Genomic DNA, 27,678 nt, shown 5'->3' on the forward strand with positions numbered 1-27,678 from the left:
ATATCACACTGTCTGTGCTTCTTTATTTAATCAAGTCCCTCCAATTTTGAAATTTCAAAATAAGCATCACTTTTTCATGAATGGGTCTTTGAGGTGCGGGGGGAGGGGAACCATAGAAATTCACTGCATATTTTAGTGAACAAAGCATGTTATGGATGATGTATTTAGAGATATCAGATTACTTTTATCTGGTTTTCTGAATGTGGTTTTCCAGGAAAGGTTATGATGTTTATGGGTGTATACACACACATCTACACAATATATTTCACGTAACTATATGTAATACATATATGCTTTTTTGGATTTCTTACACAGAGCCAGAAAAGTATTTTTTCTACTCTGACATCCAGTGGCTTTTGATCTCACTTTCCTTGAATGCAGAGTTTAATTTAGCAGTCATGTTTGTTTCACTTTTGAACAAAGTGTGAATTTAGTGCATTTTATAATGCAGTATGTAGTTATTGGGAAATGAGAGTCATTTAATTCCAGCCAACAGATTTTAATTAACCATTTGTTATGGGCCTGATACTCGCGGGTACAGAGGATGAAAGAAAGTACAGTCACTGCTCATGTGGTCCCCATGATCTAAAGCAGGGTTGTTAACTGGGGGCAATACTGCCCTCCCTTCAGGAGAAACTTGACAATATCTACATACATACTTGGTTGTCACAACTCAAGGGGAGAGGCTACAGGCCTCTAGTGGGTAGAGACCTGGAATCCTGCTAACCTGCCTGCAATTCACAGGACAACACAATTAAAAAAATAATTATATGGCCCCCAAAATCAGTAGTGCTGAGGTTGAAAAACCTGGTCAATAGAGTGAGAAGTATGTAATGCACTGTGATAAGCACTATTTTAAGGACATGAATAAAGTGTTGGGGAAAACCCAAAGAAAGAGAACTGAGGGTGAGGAGGTGTTAAAAAAAAGCTTTGTGGATGAGGTGACATAGGGGCTTGGCCCAGAAGAAGGAAGAATGGTTTGTTTAGCTAAGGGAGGATGGGAAAGCAGAGAGCATTCTATGAAGGGATACAAAGAGGACAAAGCATAGGAAACTAATCTTCCCACAGAACTTTTACTGTACACAGTTACCACTGAGGTAGACTTCGATTCATGGTTTTATACACGTCAGGTTACTAACAGAACTCTGTGTGAGAGGGTATTTGTTGTTATTTTGGGGTGTGTGTGTGTTTGTGTGTGTGTGTGTGTGTATTTAAACTTCGTATGTAAAGGGGTATCTTCCTAAGAGAAGAAACCTAAAATCATTTTCCGCTAGTGGGAGGAAGATTTCCAGACCCCCAGTTGTATGTCTACAAACTTAATGCTAATTCTTGCTGTCTTCCAAACCTTTCTAGAACTGGAGCTCAGGGAAAGGGCTTTAAACAGCTTAGAACTGTTTCAGATTTAACATGGCCTCCATGTCTGGACAACCCAGAATATTAAGGCCTGCGAAGAGCTCTCTGACAGGAAGAAAAAAAAAAAAAAAAAAAGGACCAGCTTGTTTCCTTAGTACCAGTGGTACTGTGCAGGATCCGAGTGTGGACTCTGGAGTCCCACCTCAACAACTTACCCATCACGTGACTTTTGATAAGTGGTAATTTTTTTTTTTTTTTTTGCTTCCATCATCTTTTGTAAATGAGTATAATGTTTTCTATATCATAGGACTGTTTTGAAGACTAAATATCTTGCATGTGTAGCCTGATATGTAGTAGGCACTCAATATTAGTTCTTTTCACTTCCCCCATCGTGGTCTGAAAACATGGGGATTTGGCTGAAGACCAGTCCTGGTTTTTGAGAGATACTAGAAGCAAGATTCTCACCCTTCTGGTTCGCAGAGAAGACTTTGCAAAGGGTAGCTTTATAATAGGAAAATGTTAAGTGCTGTGGGCAGATAATGAAGTTGTTTGAGAGTCATTCTATTAACAAAATGGAACAAGTGTGGTGCACTCAGTGCCTGTGTTGAAGATGTCTTCTGAAATGTTGATGCCAATGGCGTGGAGGTGATTTTAAAAAGGTCCATATTTAAGTTAGTAAAAAAGAGAGAGAGAGAGAGAAGAGGAAGGAGTTATACGATCAGTGGAGTAAGGTTGAAAGCAAGCAAGATTAATTTAAGTAAAAGAAAAATTTTCAGTCTCTTGAGTGATTAAAAGACAACCATAAACTCCACCTGGGGAAATCATGCCACTTTATCTCCTGCTGAGCAGTTGGTATTATTCTTTGCTTTTGTGTGTGAACATGCTCAGTTTCCCATTAAGTCATGACAGGAATAGTAAACAAATTATTTTCTGCTTCCTTTGAGTATAAATACTAGAAGAAATGCTATATCACATATATACCTTTTATTTCTAATGTTTATATTTTAGTTTGAAATTTCATTGAATCATGAATTTTGTCATTAAAGAATGATCTCCTTCAATAATCTAAAAAAGATGGAAATAAAAATATAAGGTTTGTGCTTATAGCCTCTTATGTAAGCAGTGATTTGATGTTCAAACTAGAATTGTTAAAAAATCAGAAGATATGTTTGTTTCTTTTAGTTAATATCTTTCCTCTGGTACAAATATTAGGGGTGAGGAAAACCACGTGCTTCTGTTCATATTTCTCCCACTAATAGGAGATGAGATGACTTTCATCACAGTTAAGTTAGAAGAATGAATCTGTCATATATGTCACCTCATGGAAACATCCAAATGAAATGCCAGTATTATCATTTTCCACATCCCTTAATCACCATGGAGATTAAATAGTAAATCAAAAGTCCCCAGAGTTAACCAAAAACAAAGCAATATTGAGTATTTGATGTCTGGAAAGGTATGGACCAATTCTATTCATTTCTTTTTCTTTTCCCCCTAGCAATTGATTAAAAAGTGAAGAACTTCCTAATTTAACAATCCATGTCATGGATATGAGAATCTAACATAACTCAAAAAACCCTTAAGTAGAATTAATGATAATAATATGATAATCAAAATAGGTAAAATAATAACATCTATAAAAATAATGTTTCTATATTGAACACTAACCCCAAGCACAGTGCTAGGGGTAGTATTTTGTTTAATACCAAAACAACCCTCTGAAGATAGAGCATTCTTACCATATTCTACAAATGAGGAAAATAATCCTTCAAATAAATTAACAGTGTGACTGAACTCATGCAGCCAGAGAAGGTGACAAGACAAAATCAATATGATTGTTCAACAAATCTGCAGTTTTAAGTAATGAAATAGATTGAAATGAGATGTAATAGAATAAAGTCAGATAGGATGGGATGGGGTAGGATAGGATAGAATAGAAAAGTTAGAGTGTTCCACATGTTGCAAGGTTTGATTGGTGAAACTTTGTTTTCAGTTTTGAAAGTGGGGGAGAAAAAGAGAGAGAAAGAGAGGGAGATGTTCCACTGTATAGTGGATTTCTTACCAGGAGATATAATACCAAAACTGGACATTTTGGAGCAATAATGCTCAAGAATGCTTGGCTTCCCTCCAACCCCCATATTGCCATTACACAATCCAAACAAAATAATTTTATTTTGTTCCTGGCTGACTCTTGTAATATTTAGAGATCTGAAAGAATGAATCTTTTGCAGCATTTCAGCCAATTCCATTGGATTATGGAGACATAGACTGAATAATAGATTGACACCCTAATCCAAAATGGCACAGCTATTTTTTTTTTTTTTAGATTTTATTTATTTATTTGAGAGAGAGACACAGCGAGAAAGGGAACACAAGCAGGGGGAGTGGGAGAGGGAGAAGCAGGCTTCCTGCCAAGCAAGGAGCCCGATGCGGGGCTCGATCCTAGGACCCTGGGATCAAAACCTGAGCCGAAGACAGGCGCTTGACGATTGAGCCACCCAGGTGCCCCATGGTACAGCTAATTAGTGGCATATTTGGTAGTAGAATATGAGTATCGTATTACTGTTAGATGTTGTGCTTTGCATCCTTTTTCTTTCTTTCTTTCTTTCTTCTCCTAGGAGTTGAGGATTAAACGAATAAAGCATCAGAAATAGCAAGTTGTAGGCTGTCAACTCCTACTCATTGACTAGTATATCTGTAACACATGGGGGCCTCTCTCAGTGGCAGTATCGTAGCCAATGAGGTTTATCCGAGGTGCGATTATTGCTAATTGAAAACTCTCTTTGCAACGAAATTACAACAGTGACTATTTATTAACTGCCTCTTTAGCAGAACATTGTATTTAGGTATAAGCTATGCCTTTTATTGTCTTGAGCTTCTAGTATAGATGAGAAAAAAAAAAGGTATTAATTTGTAAATAATGTAGTGACATATGTAACAATAGGTTAAGAAAATTAAAAGATTTTTCAAGTGAAACGAACAGACCATTACATTGTTCAGAGGAGGGAGAGGACACTTTGACTTGGGTGAGAATTAAGTCAAGGAATTGTGGAAAAGGCAGAATTGAGTCTTCTTAGAGACTTAGGTGGTGTCAGGATATGCCAAGATTGATGAAGATCTGGTCACTTCTGAAACTCCTGAGTTAATAGGTGAGAAATCAGGATTGTCACAAACAAAGCAGCTGAAGAATGAACTGCTCAACTGCTAAATGACTCTTTAGGGGACTATTGATATTATAATGTAATTTTGTGCTAGTTGTTCATGAGCTATTAATTGAAAAAAAAGTCTATGTAGTTATCCCAATGAACGCCTATCAAGAAATCCAGGTGCAATGGAATATTCCAATGTTTCTAGTATAATATACATAGTAATAAATGCTTCAAGGTCAAATTCTACCTCTTCTATGAAGCCCACTCAGATTCTTTTTTTTTTTTTAAGATTTTATTTATTTATTTGACAGAGAGAGACACAGCGAGAGAGGGAACATAAGCAGGGGGAGTGGGAGAGGGAGAAGCAGGCTCCCCACTGAGCAGGGAGCCTGATGCAGGGCTGGATCCCAGGACCCTGGGATCATGATCTGAGCTGAAGGCAGATGCTTAACAACTGAGCCACCCAGGTTCCCCTCCCACTCAGATTTTTAAAGTCAGTGCACACTGAGCTTTTTTTCTCTAACATACAAATTGCTACATTACACTCAGTACGTAAATACTGTCCTGATGTTGTAAAACAAATGTCTTGTTTGTATATCTCAGCTTCTTAGATTATAAACTTTTAGCTGTTGTTGAAATTTCTAATCACATTCCTAGTTCCTTGTACACACTACGTGATGAAAACAGATTTGATGATTGGTTAATAGATAGAGGTTTTTTTTTTGTTTGTTTTTTGTAGATAGTTTGGGAAATTATCAAATTAACTCCTCAAATTCTCTTGCTTTTTTATGGTGTTAACTACATGCTACCAATTATTATAACTCTGTACTTGTTACATCCCCAACTATCCTTTAAATGTTTCTGACAGGTAACAACTCTTATACTTACTTCAGCACACTCTACCAAATGAAGTGCTTGCACATTGTAGATATTAATCGCCAAATGGAAGTTGAATGAATTTCAGAAATAATAAGCATGATAAATATAGGAAGGCTACCACAGAATGGACACAAGGAAAGCTCTCAATAAACATGAAAGGAATGAGTGAATGAGTCACAGATTCTAAGTTTTGCCACTAGCTAGTTGTGAAACAGGATCAAATCAGTTTCCCTTTTGGGGGACTCAGGTTTTTCATCAATAATAGAAGGTGTTTAGATATGAAGGCTGGTTTTCTAACTACTTTTCAGACTGTAGGAAGGTACTTTAGGACTTCCATGAAAAATGAAGTATTTTCTTAGCCAATGATATGCATTTAAAGGGCCTTAGTGTATGGTGGGCCTAAAATACTCTTTAACTCACTGCTAAAATTGCTTGAACAATATTGGTGTAAATTACAGCGTGGAAATTTGCCTTTTTAAAACCACTTTGAACACATGCAACTTAAAAGCCCATCTTGCTGCCTATTCCAGAAGCCACATTCAGATGAATTGGACATTAATTTCATAGGAACACTGGAGACAACATTAATAAATTCTAAATGCATATAGCAGTTCTTTCACTACACAAAGAAAGAAATGTATGTTCATTTGTCATCCATACAACATTCATCAAAGAATAATAATTTTTAACAGATTGGAATAAAATATTTCATTTTTTTTGTCTTTTCCTCAGCCCATATTCTCTTTTTATTGAAGAGAGAAATATGCTGAAAACATTTTTCCTGAGTTGCTTCTTTGATGAACTCACGGGTGGTTTGGGTTTGTTTCCTTCTCCCTGGATAATTTAGATTGGCGGGTTGGCAGGTAAAATCTTGTTGCTTTAATTGATCTATTGGAATGTAAGAATGACTATTGATTGGTACTTATTGGACTATAAAATCAAGATTCTGAGCCTGAGAAATTCTGTGGCTTAGTAATAATCACAGTAATAATGGTAGTAAATAATAGTAACAATAGCTAAGAGCTCTATTTAATTTTATTTGTTGCTTCCTAGGCAGCAGGCTAAATCCTTTACATATAAAATAATGTATTCTTTGTGACAGTCCTGTGTGATAGGTTCCATTATTATAAGAAAGGAAATTGAGCACTTTTCCCAAGGTTAATAGTATGTGGTAAGTCATGATTTAGTGATCTTACAGTCTACAAGGAATGAAAACAAAAGGACACACATAGATTTCACACGAGGTAGAACATAATGAGTCCTATAGGAGAGACGCATACAAAATACCATTCTCTAAGATTGTTCATCTATGTTTTGATTCATTCATTTATTTGTACAGCTATACTCTTGATGTTCATACACTCTCAATGTACTTTTATCCAGAATTCTAGGGTTGGTGGATCTTTACTCCAGTACTTCTTCTATCCATTGCCAGAATCCCTCTCTAGAGAGCTGGTCACAAAACCCTGTTGCTGAGTACCTTTAGGGATAAACAGACTCCCTATGAGCAAGTATATTTGCTGCTCAGTTTGTGTAGATGGGAGTTGAGCCAAACTTGATTTCCCTGCACCTTCCAATCTTGGTTTTGCCCAGTATAGCCAATTAATTGTTTATGACCATTCTTTTTCAACAAGCTAATCCTTGTTGGAGGCCACTGTTTGGCTCCCTCCCATCTCCACATGTCTTTTTTTTCAGGGTTAACACTGCAGTATTTCTGTAAGGTTAGAACTTTGTAATCAGGTAATGTGTTTGGGGAGAGTGCATGACACATAATAAGTGATATATAAATAATAGATGATAATGATACTAATAAGAACATAATTGTTATTTATTGTATAAGGCATAGTTTATAGAATTCTTATTCTCCTGGTTGACCACATTTTATATAGAATGATTTAGATATAGGTACCAAATTTCCTTAAATATGATACTGCTAATAGAACACAGTGCTTCAAGTTCACTTGTGTATATCATTAAAATGAGCCCAATAATTAAACTTAATTGGTAGGGATATTGGCGGTGCCCATTTTTGCATACATAACGTCTGGGTTCTGCCTTGTGGAGTCCTTATATTAAAATATCCTTTTGAAGACTTAAACCATTGCCTGACTTTGTGATTGCTCATTAGAAAATAGTAATATTGAAAAGAAGAAAAAGGGAAAGATGGAAAATCACCTAAAAAAAATGAATAGAAGCCATTTCAAAGATACAACCCTATATAAGAATGAGGGAGAGGGGCACCTGGGTGGCTCAGTCGTTAAGCGTCTGCCTTCGGCTCAGGTCATGATCCCAAGGCTGGGATTGAGCATCGAGCCCCGCATTGAGCCCTGCATTGAGCCCTGCATCAGGCTCTCTGCTCAGCGGGAAACCTGCTTCTCTCTCTCCCACTCCCCCTGCTTGTGTTCCCTCTCTCGCTGTCTCTCTCTCTGTCAAGTAAACAAATAAAAATCTTAAAAAAAAAAAATGAGGGAGGGAAGATAAATACATGTAGCTAAAGCATGACCAATGATAAAGCAGGTCCTCCATTCAAAGGTTTAATCCACTTTTTTTTTTTTTTTTTTTTTACTAAGCATACCAACTCTTTTTTTATTAACAGAATAAAATTGTAATGAAATGAGGGGCACCTGGGTGGCTCAGTCAGTAGAGCACATGACTCTTGATCTCAGGGTTGTGAGTTCAAGCCCCACATTGGGTGTAGGAATTACTTCAGAATCAAATCTTAAAAAAAAAAAAATGCAGTAAATGTAAAGGTTTCACTACAGACCAAAGCCAGACAACTGATTAAAAAATGCCAAAACGTACAGCTCCCTGGAGCCTGGAGTCCCTTTTAAGGTTGATTTTGAATGACTTGTCCAGGCAGGGCGTCTTCCAAGAGGAAATGCGTCTTGGTCTAGGGTTAGGTCAAGGGCTAGACTCGCAGGACTCCAGTGAACCTTGAGAAATCTCTAAGGGAGAGCCCAGACAGAGGAAGTCACTAGATCCTCTGAAGGGGAGGAAAAGATACCCAGTTTCAGCACTTCTCTGGTAAAGGATATGCCCAAAGCTGTTCTCTTCTGGATTGCCTGTTGGTGGTAGGCACCAGCAACCCATGGGGTTTTGAAGTCCCAAGTTGAGATATGATATCAACAAACTGGAACACCAGGGGCTCCCAGGGCCATTTAAATATCTTTTCATCTTCTAGTATGCTGCTTTTGGAGGGGGGCTATTCTAGGATATGGCTCTAAGTCTTGTAGAATAATGGCATTTTCAGGCTATCTGGAATCTTACATGATCTAGTCCAATCACTTCATTTTGCAGATCAGGAAACTGAAACGGAGAGAGAGGGGAGTTGCCCAGAGTTACTCAGCTAGTCAGTGACAGACAACAGTGGAACTTGTGGTAAGTTGTGTGGCCTATTTGGGCTTCTCTTTGTGAATCTATACATTGGAAGTGAAGGCTAGGTCTGCATGATCTCTCTAAAATTCCTTCGTATTTTAACATTCTACTTACGTGATGTTTAATTTTAGACTTCTGACTTCCAGTGTGATTTCCATTTTGTAATAATCAAGAGGCTTTTATAAAAAGGATGATAAATACATGCCTAAATGACAGTGTTCAAGCATTTTGATGAAGGCTAACATCTAGTTAATAATTTTGCATTATGCTTAGATACTTACCTCTGTATGGCATAGATTTGGATTAAAGATTTTGAAAATGCACCTGGTTTTGAATACGGCTGATAATTTACTGTATTATATCCTAACACTACAAACACCTTCTTAATGAAACTATAGTAAATGTTTCTTTGTTGCTATTGCCTTAGGTTGTTTTACTCTTTGCTAGAAAGTTCAGGTCAATGAATAAGGTTGCTTGGAAAGTCCTGCTATATAAGATAGAAATGCCCAAGTTGGTTTGGGTTCGTTGCAAACTACATTGCTTATAAGCAAGGATTGGATTTTTTTTTCTCTTCTTCAGCAGGCACAGTTTCAACAAACTGACAGCAAATCCATTATGTTATGGCAGCTTTAAAAGCTTTCATTAGGAGTGTGCATGTTTAGTGTCTCTGTATAGGATAAGCTGGGTTATGGGAATGGCAAGGGCAAAAGAATCGAGAGTAAGATCCATCTGGGGTTTCAAGTTCTTGGCTCCACGGACTTTGGCGGGGAGTTGTGGGGATAATAGGAAGAGCAAGAAACTTAATATCCTCTCTTTTGTCTGTTTACCCTAAGCTCATCAGAAACAAGTCTTTCCAAACTCTGTGAGCTACTTTAAATATCCATTTTCCCCTCTTAAATACGTGGATTCAATTCTTTTTTTAAAGTACAGTTTGTAACGTATAGAATTCTGAGGGTACAGAATTCATTGGTTACAGGGGAAGCACCTTTACACCATTGGGCATGCAGATACTCAGACATTTATTACCTAGATGACATTTGACAAATTATGCGTAATGGTGTTTACAGAGATATCAGAGGGATGAAATGGAATAATGTATATGAAAGAAATGTGTACAATTGAAAGCATAATAACAGTCTTTGTGTTTTTTTTTTTTATACCACATATTAAAGGAAACAGACAGGTGTATAGAAAAGAGTGAGGGATAGAGAAGGAGAGACTGTGAGAAGCAAATACTTTACTTTTACAATGAAATCATGGCTTAGAACAAAGAGATGACTAGGATGCAAGTGAAATATTGCTGCTAGAATATCAGATGTCCATGCTTAAAATATTATGTACATTGGAGCCACTTGGGGATATTGTTAAAATGCAAACTCTGATTCATTAGAGCTGGGGTGAGGTCTGAGAGTCTGCATTTCTAAAGAGCTTCCAGGCAATGCTGACGCTGCTGGTCTCCAGCACACGGAGTAGCACAGTCCGATGCCATCAGATTAACAGGTGTAACCAAAAGTCAACTAAGTATTTTACCAGGAAAGAAATTAAATTGTTAACATATTTTGGGGGGATTCATATATCAAGGGAATACCATCCAACCTGGTTAATGCCCCTCCTCCTTGCCCCACAATAAAAGAGCTTTCTGCACTTTCTGGTTTTATTATTAAGTGTTGAGAAAGTACTCTGCTATTACTGGTTAGGGTTCCTGGCTGAAAGAGTGTAGCAAGATAGGGGTTTATATATAGAACAATTAGGAGTAAGTAAGATCTAGAGAGCCCATACATTGTGAAAGCAGTTGAGTTCCTTCTCGTTCGTTTACCAATTCTTATCTAGTAGAGGTCATTGAATTGTGCCATAAGAATTTTGTATATGTGATTAGTTGTCTTAAATCTCTCTCTCTTTTTTTTTTTTTTTTTTGCCTTGGCACATTGCATATTTACATTGTCTCATATCACTCATTTCCCTAACAAAAGTATGAAAAGGGAGAAAACATGTGACATATTTCCCTTTTTTATATTTTAAATTAAATTCAACACACGTTTACAGAGTACCAGGTTACACAGTGGTGGGCTAGGTGCTGGGATGGGCATAAGGATCAGGAAAGTAGTCCCAGGTATTCTCAGTTTGTGTTCAGAGGATACAGACATAATAAATGACCAAATACAAAGCAGTTAGAATTAAAAAAAAAATACTAGATCTGAAAAGAATATGATGAAATCTGAAAGGAATAGACAACAGTTCTGCTGGGGAGGGAATTAGGAAGACATTGCAAAGGAAGAAGAATTTGGAACATGGTCATTTGCACATAGAGGCCAGAAATCAGCCTGAGGCAAAAATCTTTGTCATATCGTAGGTTTGTAAATGGAGAGCAAAAGCAGAGACAGAGGTCAGTGTAATTCAACTAACACAGTGCTGAAATTAAAATATCCTTCTTTGGAATTCAGGCTAAAGCCTAAAGTTTATGTGGGATTGTTGGAGGTAAGGGAGGCCAGATTGGGTAGCGTTTTAGCTGCTGTTTGTCTCAAACTGATTTTTTTCCTATTGGACCTAATTCCCTAGAATCTGCAGGAGAAAAGATCACCTCTCCTTGGCAATGGAAACACAGCACTTTAGAAGATACATGAATCAGGGATGGGAGAGAGAGAAATGATTCCAAATTGCCTTAAAAATATACTTCCATAACTCATTGACTCATTAGGTGCTTCTTTACAACTCCAACACTCAGATGTGATAAGGATGCTCATTTCTCCAACTTCTATGAATTTAAATTTCTTTCCAAATGAATTTTTGCCCTGATAGTTACTTTGGAGTTTTGGTTGATAATAAAGGGGGGGGGGCTTTCACATCTCTTTCTTTGATATACTGGTGCCTAGCCATTAAAAAAATATTCAACTCTGCAACCCTTTCCTGAATCCTAATTGCCCTGGATGATACCATTGTATGTGTAGAATGGGGCTGGAATGTTATCTGGGATCCTTTCGTCAGTGCAGTCTGAGAATCCCGTGTAGCTAAAGGGAGAGTAACCGAAGAACATTAACCATTATCAAATCCGAGGGCAAGTTCGGGGCCGCAGTCAGGAGGTGAAATAAATCCATAACTCACAGGTAATCAGGAACATATCAGGAAACAGTGTGGACCAGTTTCCACTTGAGGAATGACGATGCGGGGTGCTTGTTCTTACTGGATATTGACTTGTTGGCTGAGACTGGCTTACAGGCGCAAGAAAGTATTCGAAAATGCCATTCCATCGTCTTTATTACCCATCCTTGGAAGATATTCTCTTGGGAGCAGAGATGAACATGAAGCTTCTGTTACTATATAAACTTCAGAATCTTTTGCATCCCAGTGAGCAAAGTGATGTACCCCCTGTGTTGAATTTGTTTTAAATTTATCTGAATTAATTAAAATCTAGGCAGCTATAGACAATAGTGACTCTACGAGACTCTGATTTTTTCTAAAATTCCATTTAACCGTGGCTGCTCACAGGTCACTGCATCCTTTGTCATTCCTCCGTCAATGCTTGTTCGTCGTTAATGCCCATGCTCTCCTGCTCCGGCTTCTACTTTGGTGGTGTGGGATAGCATTTTTTGGTTCTTGCAGCATGCTGTCAATTCCAAATTCCCAGTAATAAGCAAACTTTAAGGGCATGTATATTTCATACTGAGAGGTGTTTGGAGAATCATCTAGCATTCATTCCCTTTGCTTTTCAGTTTAAACAAACAAACAAGACATCAAAGGGAATGTGGGGGAGGGCTAAGGAGAGGGAGGTGAGATCAAGAGAAAGGGAATGGAGAAATGAAACTAGCATTTAGTATGTGCTAAAATACAGCAAACTCATTGCTAGTTTCTTTGTATACATTGTGCTTCTTAAGTCTTGCCATGACCTTGCATTAAGGTCATCATTGGGTCCACTTTATCAGAGGACAAGTAGAAAGTAAGAGAAATTCTAAATAGAGGTCACAGTCATGCAGACGCTCCCCAGCAGAGCTGAGGTGAGAACCTGGATCTCTCATGCTTTCTAGAACTAAGCTGAAATGGCAGATGTGGTAGCTACAATGAAAGGGTCATTCTTTCTTTGTCACAGAGTAACTTAAACTATGGCACGATATGCCATTTAGATAAAAGACAGAAACTGGGTGAGGAAAAATTACAGATCCAATCCCTTCCAACCGAATTACTCTCTTCATTCATTTTGAAACCCAACATATACGAGCTACTTTATGGTGGTAATAATCTTTTTACATGAGCATGGTCTGTCTGTTCCTTAGTCAGCAATATGCCATCATGCTGGGTAGTCCCTGAGCTGGGTAGCAGTTGATATATAGTCTGTACATGCTTAATAGGCAGAAATTGATTTTTTAAATAAATCAAGATGAATTTTTTTTTTTCCTTTATAAGCCATATCTACACTTAGGTGTTTCTACTAAATGGTGATCTCAGCCCTGCCCACTGATACTTTTTTTTTTTTTTTTTAAGATTTTGTTTATTTATTTGACAGAGAGAGACAGCTAGAGAGGGAACACAAGCAGGGGGAGTGGGAGAGGGAGAAGCAGGCTTCCCGCGGAGCAGAGAGCCTGATGCGGGGCTCGATCCCAGGACCCTAGAATCATGACCTGAGCCAACGGCAGACGCTTAAGGACTGAGCCACCCAGGCGCCCTGCCCTGCCCGTTGATTCTTAAAGGAGCTCCATAATAAGTACTTACTAGATACTAGAAACTGTGTTGGGAGCTGTGGTAGTCAGAATTGTCCAAACTCTGCTGTAATAACAGATCAACCCTGAAATCTCAGTGGATTAATACAACCCAAGTTTATTGTTTTCGCATGTGAAGTCTACTGTGGGCCTCATTCTCTGGGGTATCACCCTCAAGTGATATGTGAGGGGGCCAGTCTGCCTCCATCTTATGGCTTTGCCTTCTAAACATGTGGCTTCTAGCTTGCTATCGTGGGGAGGAGAGGGCTGGAGCTACCTCAGGGCCTTCCTCTGCCTTCCCCAGGAGTGACACACTTATATTCTATTTATAATCCATTTGTTGGAAGTCACCTGGCCCCACCCAACTATGAGGGTAGAGGTGGTGAAGGAGCTGAGAAGTGGAATTTTCTCTAAGTCTATGAAAGAAAGAATTCAGTTACTTGTGAGTACTGTCGATGTATCACAAGTTCTGGGAGAACAACGGACATTTTTTTTTTTTTAAGATTTGTTTATTTATTTTAGAAAGAGAGCCTGCAAGGCAGGGGAAGGAGCAGGGGGAGGAAGAGAATCTCCAGCAGACTCCAAGTTGGCTGGGCTGGATCTCATGACCCTGAGGTCATGACCTGAGCTGTAACCAAGGGTCAGTCACTTAACCGACTGAGCCGCCCAGGCGCCCCATGAAGAACATTTTTAAAGTTACTGCCTTCTATGAAAGCTATGCAGACATATGAGGAAAACAATAATTCCAGGGGGGTTACTGAGGGCTGTATTATAATTTGGTAGGGCCCAGAGCTCCTTAAGCCAGCACATGCTGTTATCTTCAGAGCATCCCTTTCTTATCCATCTGAAATAATTGACTTAAGATTTTAAAATTCCTTGTGTTTTGTGTGTTCATGCTGTCTGCTTTGTTTTCTTAAATAGAGGTCAAAATGTGTTTAGAAACTAAGCCTGGGTCTTAGAACTTCTTTTCTTGAACCCGTGGCCTTGTGACAGAATGAAGGGGATTTTCCCTGCTCACTGTGAGTCGTGAAGGCTAGAGCGAAGCTCCGCACCCTCGTAGCTCTTTCTTTGTTGGGCACTTGTTCTTTCTAGATGTTCCAACATTTACGATTGGCATGGTTAAATATTGAGACAGTTTTCTGGCAGTAACCATACAAATAGCAAAACGGTTGCAGCTGGAGAGATCTAAACCTAAAGGAAAAATAAACATGAAAAAAAAATAAGAAGAACATGCAAGTAAGTTCCAGCTTGAGAGCATGAACAGGTTGAGAGCATGAACACAGAGCTGGGTCAAAGATGACATGTGGCTAGAAGTTAGATATTTTCTTTTTGAGTTCGGTACATAGGTTTCTGTTAAAGCTCTTTTACTTAAAAACAACCAGTGAAGAACTGAAAAATTAGTGTCATGTTGATTTGTAAGGAATGGAAGAATAAAAATCGATACCATTTTTTGAAAGGTCTTCTTACAGTGAAAACAATTTTCACTCGTTGTGGCTTATTTGTAACTCTAATACTGTAATGTGTCTTATCCACAGACTTAAGAATTTGAGCTTTCGCTGTCAAATATTTCCTCTCAATAATTCTTGCTGTACCATGATTTTCAACTTCTATTGACCTTAAGTTATATCCATATAATGGATTAGCTTTGGCATATAGATATGTTATAGCCTGTAAGTAAATATTTTCAATGAATTTGGAGAGGAAGTATGATGGCCTCTGAGATTTTGAGGATAAACTAGAAAGGCAAGCTATGAAAATTACACAAATAATAGTAATGATAATAATATAATGATGAACATTAATTGGGCATTCATTATGATCCAAGTACTGACTAAATGTTTTATAAGGATATGTTCATTTAACCTACATATTTATAAGGGGCTGTTATTAACCTCACTTTAACAAGGGGCTTAAAGAGATGTTAAATAAATTGCCCAGTGTCACATGACCAGAAATTACCTGTTTGACCTCCTAAAAGTTAACCAAAGTTTGTCCCGCTGCAAAGTATTTCAGTGGTTTCTAAATGTTGAAATACAACCAAAGGAAATTTCAGCCTACACTGTGTATTTTAACTTGCACAAAGAAAGTATGTTTTAGCAAAAGTGCTGTGGTCAGAATAAGGTTTGGAAATAGAGATGAAGCAGGTGGAATACGTTCAGTTTTTATCTAGAAGTGTCCAAGGGAAAAATCCACAGTCTGGGGCAGGGGCTCTCAATCAGGAGCAATTTTGCCTCCCCACCCAGGAAACACTTGGCAAAGTCTGGAGACATTTTTGTCCTCATGACTGGGAGGAAGGGTGCTACATGTGTCTTGTGGGTAGAGGCTAGATCTGTGCTAAACATCCTCCAGTGCATAGGGCAGCCCCATGTATAATCCACACCAAAATGTCGTCAGTGCCAAGGTCGATCTTGTGTAGAAGAGTCTTCTCGTATTCTATAGGGAAACTTCTGTGATTAAAGGCTCAATCTTTGGAGTTGGTGGACTTGGAGTTCAGTTCTGGCTCTACTGCTTGACTTAGGGAGTTCAAGCTCTCCAAGTCTTGATTTAGTTGCTTATCCACTGGAAATAAGCATACATACCTACAAGATTGTTCTGAAGATTAAATGAGAAAATTATAAACTTTGGTCAAACAGTCATTGTATTATTTTTTGAGACCCTCAAAGAATGCTTTTGAGCAGGTGTTATAAAAGAATCATCTCCAGATCAGACAGCTTTGTTTTGAATCTTGTTTCCTCTTCTTATTAACAGTATGACCTTGAATAAGTGCCTTAGAACTCTGTGCCTCATTTCCCTCACCTATAAGATGAGGGTGGTAAGTAGTATGGGTCCTCTAGAGTTTCTGTGAGACTTAAATGAGAGTATAAGTGTAAAGTGCTTAGAACAGTGTCTACCACTTAGAAACAGACAGTTGTTAGCTCTTATTATTCATTTACTTAATATTGTTAGGTAAGACATAACATATAAATTAATTTTCTAAGTAACTGAACCTTGAAATACCAGCCTCTCAAATATCTCTCAAAATACCTCTTGAAATACCAACCCTTTGTTTTATTTTACCAATTAGAATAATGGAAATAGGTCTAAAATTATATTCAAAAATTCTTTGTTATTTAAAAATGAATGCTGAATCCTTTCTTGTGTTTTGTGGTTAACTCAAGGTCTGTATTGTCATACTATCATTTCTTGTATTGGATTATGATACATGAATTTTTTAAAACTATTGAAATATGAGGATTTTCCTTACCTAGGCTGCTGGACTGTTCATTCTTTTGTCTGCTTTTAAAAAATATTGGTTTTGCTTCCTTACTATCAACAAGCAGCTGTCTGACTCTCATACTCTCTACTTGCCTTTTCTAAATATCTGCATCTTGATCAGTTGATCAGTATTTACCAAATATATTATATGCTGTGCTCTCTAAGGTATATTAGTGACCAAGACAAAATAATTCTTTCTTGGAACTTACTATTTTTCAGAGGTAAACAGTGAAGACATAACCAGTTAAACAATCATTTGGTTCAGATGTGATCTATGTATGACTGAGAAGTCTCAGATGCTGTGCTTAGAAGCAAAGCCCTCTAGTGTGGGCTAGAAGACAGGCCTTCCCATGGAATTGATCATCAAATATCAGTCTGAAAAGTGAGTTGGCATCAGCAAGGCAAAGAGAAGAAGCATTACAAGCAGATGCAATTGCAAACGTCAAATTCCTGATTTTGGACAGGGCATGACATTAAATAAAAGAATTTTTAAAAGCTCAGTATGACTACAGACTAAAAACAAACAAACAAAATCCAGCTTTATAGTGGCATTGATGAAACGAAAAGGATAGCCAGGGTCTCAATCACATAATCTTCCAAAGCACGTAAAAGTTGGCTCCATGCAATAGACGATGACAGGCCATTGGAAAGTTTAAGTTTGTTGTGGACATGGTAGATTTTCATGTGAAGGGCTTGGAAGTAGGAAAAGAATGTAGGAAAGGCAGGAAAGGGAGAGACACCAATCTGAAAACTCTTAATGGTAGTCCAGGCCGGATGTGATGAACGCAGTCCAGATTGTGTCTGTAATAGAAGTGGTTTCTGACGACTAAGTCCTGGAAACTCTCCTGAGGGAGGAGGGCTGATATTTAGTTTATGGACTTGGAAAGATGTATTTGGCTGTTTTGGCTGTTCACCTTCGACCTTGTTCTTGGCTATATTCCAGAGGATTGCAATTGATGAATAATCCATTTCCAAAAGAGTGAAAATACAAATGCATAGCAATAACAAAAATGAAATTGTATTTGTGTAATAGTTGAAAACTCTTTATTATTGCATTTAATCAGCAACTTGTCCTAACAAGCGATTTTCACCCACCCTGTTCCTACAAGACTACATTCTAAGTTGATGTACCTTAATTTATGGGCAGTGGGAAATTTCTACCTCATAGTACGCGTAGAGTTTCATTTGTCCTGTCTCACAGACAAAGTTGAAATTGAGTAGAAGTGTCTTCACTTCTTTTGTTCTTTGCATCATAGGAGAGATATAAAAATGTTGATTTATCAGTTCCTGCTTTTAACCACTAGGGCCTTGATAGAAAATAGAAAACTTTAGATATTTAAATAAGGTGTTTTCCTACATGTATGCATGCAAAATATGTGCTGTGTGAAATATGAATTGTGTGGATATTAGATACGTACACATACACAGCTATATTGTGTAGGGCCTAGAATGCCATATGTAAAAAAATCGAACATCCTATTTTGAACATAGAAGAGTTGTTCAATGGTCAATATATGTCTGTTTCTAAAATATGAATCTAAAATAGGTATAATAATTGCTTTCTCTTAGGGTGATTGTGAGAATTAAATATGCTTGATTTAGCACCTAACACCTAATAAATATTTAAATATTCATTTATAATTTCAATGTGATTTTATCATCACGAATTGGCTACATGTTTTTTCCTAAATTTGTATATATTGATAATTTGACATAAGATTATATTCACAGATATCAATATATATATACATGCACATATATATATTACATTAGCTATTGATTACAACAAAAATAGTTGTGTAATGATATTCAAAATCACATATAGTCTTACAGCTATCTTTGGTAAAATGAATTTCGTTTAGTTTTGTTTTGTTTTTTGATTATTTCTGTCCTGGGAGATTACCATAAATCAGAAGTTGAATGTTAGCCCTGAAGATAAGGCTTCACATGAGTTGATATTCTGACCCAGTTTCTATATCCTGCTTTCTCTCATTTACTCATTCATTCCTTTATTCATTATTTAAACAAATATTTACTGGATCTCTACCCTGTGCCAGCCACTATAACCTGTCTTACAGTCTGGTAGGTGAACAAACATGAAAGCAAATTGCTGCAATAAAATGGTGTGAACATCCTGCAATACATCCTTTTAAAGTAAAGAGGCATTCAGCTCTCCTACATGACATATGGTTAATTATTATGTACATATTCGTCTATCATTAAACTAAATAGAGGAATAGAAATTAAATAGAGGAAACTTAAAAGAGCATTTCTTTCTAAGTACCTGTTTTTTATTCATTCTCTTGTCTTCATCTACCACCCACCTGCTGAAGACATCCAGTGATTATCAGTAATTGCTATCACTTTCTCTTACCGCAGAATCCTATTTCCATCTGACTTTTGGCAATCTGTAGGTAGATGTTCCAAAGATATCTCAAATTCATTCTACTTAAAACAAATTCATGATGTTCGTTCCACTCACAAAAATTTTTCCCCTCCTATACATCTAACCCCTGTTAAATGTATCATCTACAGAGTCAGCCCAACTGAGGTTCCAGGGGACCCCATCAATGTTCAATGCCTGCCCATAGCCCACAGCCAATTGGTTATCAGATGCTCCTCATCCCCTGCCAGTTTTCTTCCTCCCCCTTCTAGATAAACACATGCACACATACCTTATGACCCAAATTAGTAGGTTAAGAAAGCAATTTTCAAGTTGCTAGGCAGCAACAGTTGAAGAGAAAAATTAAGTCAGTTACTTGGTTATTAAGTGTTACCACTGTGTTGTCTCTTTTACTGTGAGTAGAGAATGTTTCTCTTTAACTTGGAATAATAACTTTAAAATCTGTTGATCTATGAACTTCAAAAACATCATCATACACATGTCCACATTGATACACTTGCTGAATTTCTCTTTCCTTCCCATCACTGATATTTTATGCTTCCAAGGGCAGTTCCAGCTATGAATCTCAGAGTCCTTTTCCAATGCTGGCTGCTCAGGATCTGAATGGGAGATTCCTACTGCAGTTCATGTTTTTAGAGGAGTATGTTAACTGCTGATATTCGTCACTGAAAAGAAATGATTGACATCACAATAATGAAAGATATCATCAGTTGGCCCTGATCCTATTTTGAGTGTTCTTGAAATTTCATTCTGGTTCATACTCTTATAGAGTGACATAAATTCATAAGTTTAAGTGTAAAACTATCTGGAACATATTAGGTCCAAAGTAAATGGTGCATCCTATTCTCTCTTGTAGGGTATCTTTTTTTTTTTTTTTTTTAAAGATTTTATTTATTTATTTGAGAGAGAGAGAATGAGAAAGAGAGCACATGAGAGGGGGGAGGGTCCGAGGGAGAAGCAGACTCCCTGCCAAGCAGGGAGCCCGATGCGGGACTCGATCCCGGGACTCCAGGATCATGACCTGAGCCGAAGGCAGTCGCTTAACCAACTGAGCCACCCAGGCGCCCTCTTGTAGGGTATCTTTAAAAAAATCAGTAAGCATCAAGTTCCCTAAACCATATCAGTGAGATCATATGAAACACTGCATCAAAACCTAATGATGTAATGTATGCTGATTAACATAACATAATAAAATTTAAAAAAATAAAAATAAAAATAAACAGATAAAAAAAAAAGTTCCCTAAACCACCCTAACCCTAGGAAAATGTTAAGTTCTTAAGGAAAATACATTGGAAGAAGAAATATGACAGTTTCTTTTTCCTTTTCCTTCTTTCATTTTTTTAAAGATTTATTTATTTATTTATTTAGAAGGAGAGGGATGGGGCAGAGAGAGAGAGGGAAAGAGAGAATCTCAAGCAGACTCCATGCCCAGCGGGGAGCCTGATGCGGGGCTTGAGCTCACAGCCCTAAGATCATGACCTGAACCAAAATCAAGAGTTGCATGCTTACAGGACTGACCCATCCAGGCGCCCTTAAAAGATTTTATTGTTAAGTAATCTCTACACCCAGCATGAGACTCAAACTCTCAACCCCGAGACCAAGAGTTGCATGCTCTACTGACTGAGCCAGCACCGCCTCTACTTTATTTTTTAAGTGTTCTTCAGCAGTTTTATATCCTGGCAAACATGTGGGATGGGGTTAATATTAACTATCGGTTAAAATGAAAAGTTTAAATGTCTCTAAAATGTGGAGTTTTAAATGGGATGGTGTAACAGATAGAGAGGAAAAGGCTGCTTAGAGAGGAGGAACAGATAGAGAAGACAATTATTCCTTGAAGAGGTAGAAGAGAAGATTAAAATTTGCTTTGAATAGTTCTTAAGTAAATGGAGTATTACTTTTTGAGCTCCCAAGTGGTGATTTTTCCTTTTTTTTTTTTTTTTTTGAAGAATTGAAACTTCTGATGTGTCTTAATGGTTCACATCTTTTTTTGGCCCGTGCATCCTGATCTAGCGTGATAGCCTAGCATGGTTAGCAAACAGTGGTGTCTATTGCTATATGCATACTTATTGGTCCTCTGCTAAAATGAGCTTTGCTGAGCAAATAGATTTTGTGCAGCCATCCTAAATGGATCATTTCCCAGAATGCCAAGGGAGACACTAACAACGGGTCTTACTTCATCCTTCATCAATACGTTACCATATTTACAATACAGGATAAGGAAAAACCAGACCAAGGGAAAAGCTGGTGATTCACTAACATAAACCTCTCAAGTGCAGACAAGAGTCATACATTTGAAAGGATGATTTGTGAGCATCGTCACACAAGCAAAAGATCTTTGTTAGCAGCTGCTTATAATTCATGGTGGGGCGCTTTAGGAAAATATTGCTGCTAGTCGTTGTGTTGTGGTTCTTCGGCTGTCTGCATGTAGGATTATGTGTATAGCGCAGCTTTTAGCACGGACATAGAGAGAAAGTTTATTACCTGTTCTCTCCCCTCCCCGAGAGGGATTTTGTTTCACTTTGAAGGAAGACTCACATAAAAAGCCTGCAAGTCGTATGCGTGTTGTAATTTCCTTAGAATGAAGTCCAAACTATGGTCCATCCTGCTTTGCAAATTGGTCTGGAAGCCACACAAACATGGGCAAATATGGAGATCAAAATTCAACTAGATTTTGCCCCATGGGAAAAAGTCAATGCTTCACACTCAGAGGTTGCTCAGCAAATATCATAGCCTTTCTGACATTATTTAGTGGAAATGGGCTAATGGGGCTTTATGTAGCAGAGATGATTGGAGATGAACAAAGGGACAAGCTGTGAGGAGATGTGAGTTAATGGAAAGAGAAAGAGCTTTTGGCTGAGGACTCTGGGTCGGAAGGACCTGGGTTTGTGTGTGTGTGTGTGTGTGTGTGTGTGTGTCTTAAGATTTATTTATTTATTATTTTAGAGAGAAAGAGTATGTGTGCTGGGGTGGGGGGGGGGCGGTGAGGAGGCAGAGGGAGAGAATCTCCAGCAGATTCCCCACTGAATGGGGAGCCTAATGAGGGGCTCAATTTCAGGACCCCAAGATCATGACCTGAGCCCAAACCAAGAATTGGACACTTAACCAACTGAGCCACCCAGGTGCTCCACAGACCTGGGTTTTTAGTCTCCCTCCTCTTCTTACTACACGCCTTCTCTCAGCCTCACTTCGCTCTTTTGCAAAACACACTGGTCAATCTCTCATGCACACTGCTAACTGGATAATATGGGTAACATACGACTCACCATGCCCTTTACCTTGCAGGCAGCAAGTCTACCCTGAGTGGTAGCTCTTTGTAGCATATCTTAATTTTTTTAATTAAAATTCACGTTCTGTATCAGGTTTCTTATTTTTCAAGTAACCGTGCTTAGGCATCTATAATATTTTGTGGTACTTTGTTTTTCTTGTCCTAGTATTTTTATACTCTGTTCTTTTTTTTTTTAGCACCCATTGTTTCTATAGTTTGTAACCCACCGCTCTCAACAAGAAATCACTGACTCAGAATGCAGGGGAATGATCCTGCATTCAAAGGAGAAGTTGCAAACCCTCTATCAATCCGTGACTTTACACCTCCCACCTCCTTCCTCTCCTTCCAGAAGACAAACAGACCTGTCCTTCAGCTCTATGACCTTTTGTACCAGATGCATACATAAATATTTGGGCAGGGGGTGGGGGGTGGGGGATAATGTCAGCAGTAAATTCATTGACTTAATTCTAACAAAGAAGCTGTGTTTGGGGGGGGGAAGATAGAATAAAGATGGAGGGAGGCTCAAAATTGTCATCATCATAATCATCTTCAAAGGAGCATCGCCTCCTTACATAGATTGAGAAAGAGAGATATAGGATCACTTTTACAGGGTCTGATAAGCCATTGGAAGGAGGGAGAGGAGGAAATATCATTGATTTAACATGTAAATTATTCTCAAATTTTTTAAAGATTTATTTATTTGAGAGGGAGAGAGCGCAAGTGAGGGGAAGGAGAGAGACAAGCACACTCCACACATGGGGCTCATCTCACAACACTGAGATCAACACCTGAGCTGAAATCAAGAGTCAGTCATTTTATCGACTGAGCTTTTAACCCAGGCACCCCTCAATTATTTTCAACTTTAAAACCAACTTCATCTGCCAGAGATTCCCACCACAAAAATTATATACCCCTCCATTCCAGCTTCCCCACTCGGTTCATTTGCACATTGTGCCCTCTGCCTAGCTTCTTTTTCAGAGAGGACATTCTATATGAGTTGCTAGGTTCTCAGTGCACTTGTTCCCAAGTTAATATCATGTTACTGGAACCATATGGGTGATGACAGAGAATAACAGCCTTTGAGGTCTCACCTTCAGGATGGGGCTAGGGGCTGTGTGAGACTTAATGAATGAATGATATAAGATCCTCCAGAATCCTGAGATAAAAGATGGTTTGTAAAATCAGGGAACTGCTATTTCTCTAGTTCTAAACAAATACCTGCTGAGCTAACAGGTATTTAAATAATTAGATGCAAAATGTGCAGCATGGTGTGTGTGTGTGTGTGTAGGAAATAAACTACATTGTAATCCTGGGAGGGAATGTAGGCTGTCCCCTTATGTTACATCTTTAAAAACCGAGTCTCAGAAATGAATTTGCTTATTAGGGCCAGATACCAAACTAGAAACCAGATTTCTTAGACCCACTGTTTTGTGCAACATACAAGACTGCCTCATTATAGGTGCTCTATGTAGAATTTATGGAATCTGACCAAGAACAAAGGAAAAATGCTTTGTGACTGGTCTTAAACCATTTTTAAGCATAAGCAGGATTATTACTGTTATATGAAAGATCGTAAATGACTTTTCATCCCATTGGGCATAGGAGAATATATAGGATCAGAGCCAATTCTGTGCTAGGGAAAATTACTGGCAACAATCCATGTCATTTACCAAGGCAACAACCACCTTCCATATCGAGTGGAGTTTAATGTATCACTGTGGTGGAGTGGAGGCATTGTTGAAAATTGCTCATAGGAAATACATAGAACTTTTTTTTTTTTTTTGTATAGCAGGCCAAAAGAAAGACTCAAGAGTGAATTTATTGGCCTAATATTGATCTAGCTTAAAATTGTTGCTGATAGGGTAGGAGGAGTCTGAGTGATAATAGAATAAGCTCTGGGCTTGAGATGAAATACCCAAACCAACATTCCCCTTACTAACTGTGATTTCTTTTTCTTTTTCTTTTTTTTTAAAAAGATTTTATTTATTTATTTGACAGAGAGAAACACAGCGAGAGAGGGAACACAAGCAGGGGGAGTGGGAGAGGGAGAAGCAGGCTCCCCCGCTGAGCAGGGAGCCCAATGCGGGGCTCGATCCCAGGACCCTGGGATCAAGACCTGAGTTGAAGGCAGACGCTTAAGGACTGAGCCACCCAGGCGCCCCCTAACTGTGATTTCTGACAAGTCACTGAACTTCTCTGAGTCTCAACTCTGGAAAAATCAAACTAATAATTTCTAGATTGTATAGCTTAGGGAGAATTAAATAATATAATTTGAGTAAAGTTGCACTGCATAGTGCTTATAACATATTTTGAATCTAAATCTAGAGAAACGTGTCCAGAGGCATTAGGAAGTGTGTTTAGTGTTTGTTATGTAGAAGGCAACCCTCCAGAGACCAACGGTGGAGGAGGAAGTGTTTATATAACCAGTTAGGATGTCTGTATTCTCCACTAGTTACATAGCTTCCCTGAGATATCACACTTGTAGATCTTACCACCCATTGCCTTACATATGGGTGCATAGCAGCTCTTGGAAAGGGTGAAACAAATAAACAAGCAAAAAACAGAAACTATTGTGTTGGAAGCTTCACTTTTATAGGACAGTTCCACCTTCCTCGTAGTTTACCTCCTTGCATGTTTTGTGTGTGTGTTTAATTTCATGTTGGTACCAGAGTCAGTTTAATCACTTAATCCTAGTTTCAAGAAAGCTATACTTATCTCTATCTTTTGCTTTTTTAACCCCCACTGGAATTCAGACTAAGCCATGACAAAGGTTTTAGATATTCAAATAGCTCAAGTTTTTTTGTTTTTGGTTTTGGTTTTTGGTTTTTTTCCTCTAAGAATAATGGAATTTGGCCTTTGTTTCAGGTAGCTTCAAGTGAGTAATTCATGTTTTTATACAGGCAGCTTATGGGGATTCATTTTCACGATGTCTTTTATTGGTCTCTTCATATTTTACAATGACTTTAAGTCCTAGTCAATAATAGTGGCCTCTACAACAGATTCTTATGGGTTATTGTGGTAATACCATTTTATTTTAAGAGAATGGGATTGACCTCATCTATCTGACATTGTTTGGGTGGGTTTCTGCCTGATGGCAGATGATAGAAGATAAACAAAATAACCTCCGGGGATATTTCAATTTTACAAAGCTATGGAAGCAAAATCAGTAAAATTAAAGGAATGGATGTCATGAATCTTATTGTGTTATTGATGATTTCCGTTCAGAATGAGTTATTAATTCATTCATTTAGTGCCTATTTTGTGTTACATTGTTCTTAGATGATGGAGAGACAAAATGCGTTTTAAAATACATTCTCTATATAAAGTAGCTCCAAGTCTTTTGGGGCACAGGACCTGAAGAGGGGAAATGTATTATAGTGTGGTAGATACAATGCAAATACTAACTGTTCTGTTAAGTTCTCCTAACTGAATTGGGGTTGCAGTAGTTTCGGGAATTATCTTCCAAAGAGTTGATGCTTGAGCTAAGGCTTAAAGGAGTAGAAATTAGCCAGGAGAAGAAGATTGAAGGAAGAGTATAAGTTCTTAGCTTCTGTCCCATGCCATTTTTATCTGTCCCTCCAGTACTGGTGGATGATAAAACCTGATACCTTCAGGTGGCCCTTTAAGTAACAACTTAGAGAACATAACAAAAAACAGACTGCTGTTAGAATTTCAAGAAGAGGTAGCAAAAGAAGGACTACTTGCCAGTGGGGGATGAGGAAGGTGTCTTGGGATCAAAATGAAGCATTTTACATGCTTTGTAGTAAATATGTGTAATCCCAACAACAAATCTGTAGGTCTAATTTATTATTATTTCAAGTTTAGTGATGAATCAATAAATAAAGACTTAATAGGAAACAGTAGGTCATTTTCTCATATACATACAGATAGTGAAAGAGTTGAGCTAAGAATCTGGTTTACTTGAGTCTAAAGATTATGATCTTTGGGCTATGTTTCCTTGTCTTTATAAATTGTGTTTGTTTTGTTACATTTATTTTGGGCACCACAAGTCTTAAAAAGCATTAAGTTGGAGAAAGCTGAAAAAACCAGGCAAATAGTGAAAGAATTGGAGTAGAGGCATATAAGATAGATTAAAGGTTCTTCAATAAAGCACAAGTTATGGGGAGGGGATTTATACATACATGTTGAAAGATGCTAAATGGAATTGGAATTATATATAACCTAGATCAACATTATATAATAAGGATTTTAATGAATGTGGAGGCTATTGAGTATTTGACAGCCTCTATAGAATAAAAAGCTATTGGATTTTGAAAGTCATCTCATGGGAAATATTGGAAGCTGAGTCACTTGAGGAATGTAAAGCTAAATTGGATGAAATATATCTCTAATCTCCAAAATGATCTCTCTGTGTAAAATGCAAGCACAAACACACATACATTCACACTTTTAATTTTTATAAACTGCATTTCTCCATGTATTTAAGTAGCGGTTTTAATCTAAGTAAGTACAAAAGTTAGAAGAGAAAACCTTTTCAAAAATCAATTTCTGGGCAGAAACTAAAGCATTCTAGGATAAGTTTTAGAAATTGAAGACTCCTTACAGTTGGATGGAAAACATGCAGTCATTTAAAAATAATTAGTTTTGCAAAGGGATACATGAATGGAAGGTCTTGGAAAGGAGGCAAAGAATTAATTTCCCAAAAGGCTCTGCAGATAAAATTGTGGTTGGCACATTTCATTCTGCAGATACACCTCTTATTGGTATCTTGTCTGTTCTCTTGGGTGACATTTTGAAATAGTGCATGCTCAAATGATTGTCCAATAATGCAAATGAGAAAGGCACCTTTCGGACACTGCACTCTGGACAGACACTCTGGTAAGTTCCTTCTTAAGGAGGTCTAAAAAGAAATAGAATTAGTTGCCCAGACCTCTATTAAGTGGGAGGTCTTATATCTAATCCCCCTGGATTCTTCTTCTTTAACAATGGATGAGAAGATCATGATACTGAAAGGAGCCATCCAACTGGCCTGATATTTTCTGTTTGTTTGCCCTGAGTGCTGGGATCACAGTAGCACTCACATTCTCTTTATGCTTACTTAAGTGCTAGTGGCCTTTCTCCTATTTTTCTTTAAGGATTTTTCAACGTATTTCATTTCTTGCACCCTACACCAATCCAGGACTCAGCTGCTCCTCTAATGACATGATAAAATATGATGCTGTTTTTCTCATTTTAACTGGTACCAACTGGACTCAATGAAATGTGTCATGATATCCCTGTTGCAAACATAATAAAGGATGGACTCATCATCCTGCCACTCAAAGTATTTTATAATATGCAAACAGTCAA

The 27,678-nt window shown here is 37.9% G+C and overlaps 1 protein-coding gene and 1 pseudogene across 1 annotated transcript in view; both read left to right on the forward strand.

The window, feature by feature from the left end:
• Positions 1–27,678, forward strand: part of LRRC4C (leucine rich repeat containing 4C) — a 159,113-nt gene that overhangs the window by 38,837 nt on the left and 92,598 nt on the right. The window lies entirely within an intron of this gene.
• On the forward strand, positions 4,063–4,285 carry LOC123326368 (annotated as a pseudogene).

Source organism: Neomonachus schauinslandi, chromosome 11 (assembly GCF_002201575.2).
Source record: "Neomonachus schauinslandi chromosome 11, ASM220157v2, whole genome shotgun sequence".
NCBI classification, from domain to species: domain Eukaryota; kingdom Metazoa; phylum Chordata; class Mammalia; order Carnivora; family Phocidae; genus Neomonachus; species Neomonachus schauinslandi.